General features: G+C 23.3%; 1 protein-coding gene across 2 annotated transcripts in view; it reads right to left on the bottom strand.

Moving 5' to 3' along the window:
• LOC125038947 overlaps positions 1 to 4,271 on the bottom strand; it is a 15,211-nt gene extending 10,940 nt beyond the window's left edge. Inside the window, exon 1 of one of the 2 annotated variants that reach the window (XM_047632641.1) lies at positions 4,115 to 4,271. The gene's annotated coding sequence lies outside the window, so the exon portion shown is untranslated. Of the gene's footprint in view, positions 1 to 4,110 lie in introns of both variants that reach the window. The other variant, XM_047632642.1, reaches the window with a different exon arrangement.
• Positions 4,272 to 5,000: the final 729 nt, after the last annotated feature.

The raw sequence follows: 5,000 nt of genomic DNA, 5'->3' as shown, positions 1-5,000 counted from the left end.
TGATGTAAGTATGGTATCTTAAGGGCAAGTGACTGATATTTTATTTCGGACGTAATTCCCAAGCAGCAACTCATGCCAGAGTTGCTAAACATTTTTTTCAACGAATTATCTTTTTTTATTATTATTATTATTGTCATTACTGTAATGATGATGATATAAGTAATAATGATAATTATAATAATATCGATAATTGTAACAATGATAATAACAATAGTAATAACAACAAAACAAAAATGATGATAATAATAGCAATAAATACGATTATTATCATTATAGAAATAACAATAACAATAATGAGAATCATAATTATAATAGTAATAATAATAATAATAACAATAATGAAGATGACGATAACAACAGCAACAATAATTATTATTTTAATGATAATAATAATAATTATCATTATTACTATTATTATTTTTATTTTATTATTATCATAATACTTATCATCATTGTTGTTTTTATTATTATTATTATTATTATTATTATTATTATTATTATTATTATTATTATTATTATTACAATTATTATCATCCTCATCATCATCATTGTTATTATCATTATTATTATGATTATCATTATTATTATAAAAATAATAAATCAATAATGATAATAATAATAAGAAAATAATAATTATCATTATAATAATGATAACAATAAACATAATGGTGACAATAATAATAACAATAACAATAATAATAATCGTAACAATCTTATCCATAATAATGTTGATGTTAATAATAATAATAATGAAATATTAATTACAATAATAATAACAATAAGCATAAAAAATAATGATAATATTAATAATGATGATGATGATAATAATAATAATAATAATAATAATAATAATAAAGATAATGATAATAATAATAATAATGATAATAATAATAATAAAAGAGCAGTGATAATAATTACGATAATAATTATAAAAAAATAATGACAATAATAATGATAGTAATAATGATAAAAATAATAATCATTATTATTATTATCATTATTACAGTGATTATTGTTGCTGTTGTTATCGTCATCTTCATTATTGTTATTATTATTATGAATACTATTATAATTTTGATTATTATTATTAATGGGAGTATAAATGATTATAATACTGATAACAATAATTACAAAAATAATAAGGAAAATGATAGTAAATGCAAATAATAATAATGATAACGTTAGTAGTTGTAGTAATAATAATTATAGAGATAATGATAATGATAATGACTATAATACTAATAATGATATGCTAATAGCAAAAATAATAATAATAATAACAACAACAACAGTAATAATAATAATAATAGTAAAAATAATGGTAATAGTAATAACAATAATAATGATAATGATAACAATAATAATATTATCGTTATTGTTATTATTATTATTGTTATCGTTGTTATTATTACTATCATTAGCATTATCATCATTTTTAATATCATACTTATTATCATTACTTTTAGTTGTTACAGATATTATTACTATTATTTAAATTATCATTATCATTATTACTAGTATTATAAAGGTAATAGTAATAATTTATATCATTATTATTGTTATCACTATAAGTATAACTATAAGTATCATTTTTATAGTCATTGTTATCATAATGTTGTTGCTATTACTATTAACACTATTATAGTTATCATTATTATTATAAGTATTATTATAAGAGACCTTACATTATTATTATCATCATTATCATTCTCATTATCATTACCATCATCAGTATTATCATTATAATCATAAGGATTTTTATTACCATCATTATTATAATAACCTTCATTGTTTGTGGGGGGTGTGGTTGCTATTATGATCACTATCATTATCATCATAGTCACTATCAGTATCATTATCATTACCATTATAATTATCCTCATCATCATCATTATCATTGTGATTATCATTGCCATCAGCATCATTATCAATATTATTATCATTATTAATACTACTATCAATATTGTTACATTGCTATTATCATTATTATTGTTTGAATATTGCTTCTACATTCTGTTATAATTATTATTATCGTTATTATTATCGTTACTATTGTTATTATACTTCTTATTTTTCTATCAATAGCATCAATGACATTGTTATCATTATTATTATTGTTAACATCACCATTATCATCATCAGTATTACTGTTTTTGTTATTTCTATCTATATCATTACCATATTTATTATTACATTTATGATTATTATTATCATGATTATCATTATCATTTTCATTATCATTATTACTATTGTGATCATTATCATTATAATTATCATTATAATTATAATTATTACTATTACTATTATTATTATTATTATAATTATTATTATCATTATTATTATCATCATTACTATTATCATTATTATCATTAATATTATCATTATTACCATTGTCATCATCATTATCTTTATTATTTGTTATTATTATCATTACTTTTATTATTATTATCATCATTATCATCATTATTACTATTAGTATTAGTATTAATTTTACTATTATTATCATTTTTATTATTATCGTTATCACTGTTATTATAGTTATTATTATCATCATTATCATCAATGATTATTATCTTTACTTTCGTTGAAATTATTACTTGCATTATCATTATAATTGTTTGTATTATACTAATTATTACAATAGTTGTTATTGTTATTGTTATTACTGTTATCATTATCATCATCATTATTATCATTATTATTATTGTTATTATTAGTATTACCATTGTTATCATCAATATTATCATTATTATTATTATTATTATTATTATTATTATTATTATTATCATTTTGATATCATTATCAATATTAATATTATCATTCTTATCATTTTCACTATTATTATCGTTATTATTACTATTATTATCATTTATATTATGATTATCATTATTATTGGTTTTACATATAATTATCAATATTACTATAATAGCATTATTACTATCATTATTACTTTTTTCATTATCTCTATTGTTTTTACCATTATCATATACATTTTTAGTAGTATTTATCATTATTGCTATTATAGGTATTATTACTACCATTGTTATTATTAGCATTATTATCAATATTTCATTAGTACCATCATTGTTATACCTATCATTATTTTCATCATTATCAATTTGTTAATTAACACTGTTTTAATAGTATTTTTATTACAATTATGATAGTATCATTATTATTGTCATTATGATTACTCTTATTATGATTTGTTATTCTGATCATTATCATTATTATCATTATTGTTAATATGATAATAGTTATCATTATTATCATTATCATTATCATAATCATTAAGTAGCAATGCCTTTTACAGCAAACTTATCATATCACTCTCAACACTAACAATGTTTTTTTTTTATATAATTTTTTTGTAATTATGAACAACGGACAATGAACTAGGCTGGTGTCCGTGAAAGAACGGTTTAAGTCAAGGATTTCCCTTTTTAAAAAATTGAAACGATTTTGAAATTCTTTGTTTTCTTGTTTTTGTGACATTTAATGTTTTTTTTTTTTTTTTTTTTTTTTTTTTTTTTATAACTTGTAATATTTCAGGTGAAGTTTGTGTAATAGTCGTTTTTATTCACTATCTTTACTGTTTTTATGTGAGTGTGAGTGTGAGTGTGTGTGTGTGTGTGCGTGTGCGTGTGCGTGTGCGTGTGCGTGTGCGTGTGCGTGTGCGTGTGCGTGTGCGTGCGTATGTATGCGTGCCTGAGTGCATTTCATGTACCTTTAACATACCACTGATATACTCTGCTTGATATATAGCTGTGGATAGTGATGTTTCATATGACCCATACTTATGTCTTCAATAATTTCTAAACATCAGTTACAAAATAAAGCTATTTCAAGATTATTCGGACCATCACATCACCATCACTACTATCATTATCATTAGTGATCATTATCACTATCACTATCACTGTATTTGCCTATGACTTTATCTATATTCTCATCACTATTGTTGTATTTACTTATCTACCTGTAAGTAAGCTTAACAAATCGGCCACTGAACTAGAATTTAAAGCACTAAGTTAATCTGACAGAGTTCTTTACAAATCCTACTTAACACTGGTTATCACTTTCAACTTTTTAACCACTTATGTAACTTACTTACAGACTCAGATGAGATCAGAAACGTTTTCACGATTTTCAAAACCGCAATCACAACCACAAGATCCCGGGCGGCATCGGTACAGAGAACATAAAACACCGAAATGCAAAACGAATAAGACTGTACACTTTAGACACAAATGACAAACTGCCTTTACAAACCGGTAGCTTCATCTACAGGCTGTTACAACGGTACCAGTTGTTTCAATTTTGTTTGTCCTTTTTTCACTCATTCCCTTTGCATTCCGTCGATTAAGGACTTGTATTTCATGAATCGTACCTTGTGGCGTGTTTTCCATTGAATGAAAATGTGTTTTGGTGTATCTACAAGGCTTAAAAAAATACAACGAAATGAGGGTATACGTTAACATGCGAAATACGTGTTATCGGTGCCCGTTTCCTGTGGGGAGACGGAGATCACAAGAATGAGTGGTTTTGACACCCACAAACTTGTACTTAGGACTTTGAGTTTCTCTCTTCTATTTTGTTGTTGTTGTTTTTGTTTTTGTTGTTGTTGTTGTTTTCTTGTCTTTCTATTTTTTCTTTCTTTCCTTCCTTTTTTAGGGTGGGGAGTGGGGGTCATGTTTGTGCATTCAGCCTCAGATTGATTTGGGAATTGGGCGGTGAACTGCGTTATGTGGATTTCATGTTATGCGAGAATATTTAATGAATATTTGACTTGTTTTGGGGAATAGAGCGTCAGATTATGTACAATTACATACACTAACGCGCGCGCGCACATACACATATGTGTGTGTTGGATAGATATATAAATATGTATAATTATACATATGTATGTATATATACACCTCTGTATGTGAATGTATACTTATGTGTGTGTGTGAATATGTATGTATGTGTGTTTATGTGTAAATATGTATGTATATATA

This window comes from Penaeus chinensis, chromosome 26 (genome assembly GCF_019202785.1).
Source record: "Penaeus chinensis breed Huanghai No. 1 chromosome 26, ASM1920278v2, whole genome shotgun sequence".
Taxonomy (NCBI): Eukaryota; Metazoa; Arthropoda; class Malacostraca; order Decapoda; family Penaeidae; genus Penaeus; species Penaeus chinensis.
The sequence above is the reverse complement of the archived record's forward strand: the minus strand, read 5'-3'. Positions and strand labels throughout refer to the sequence as shown.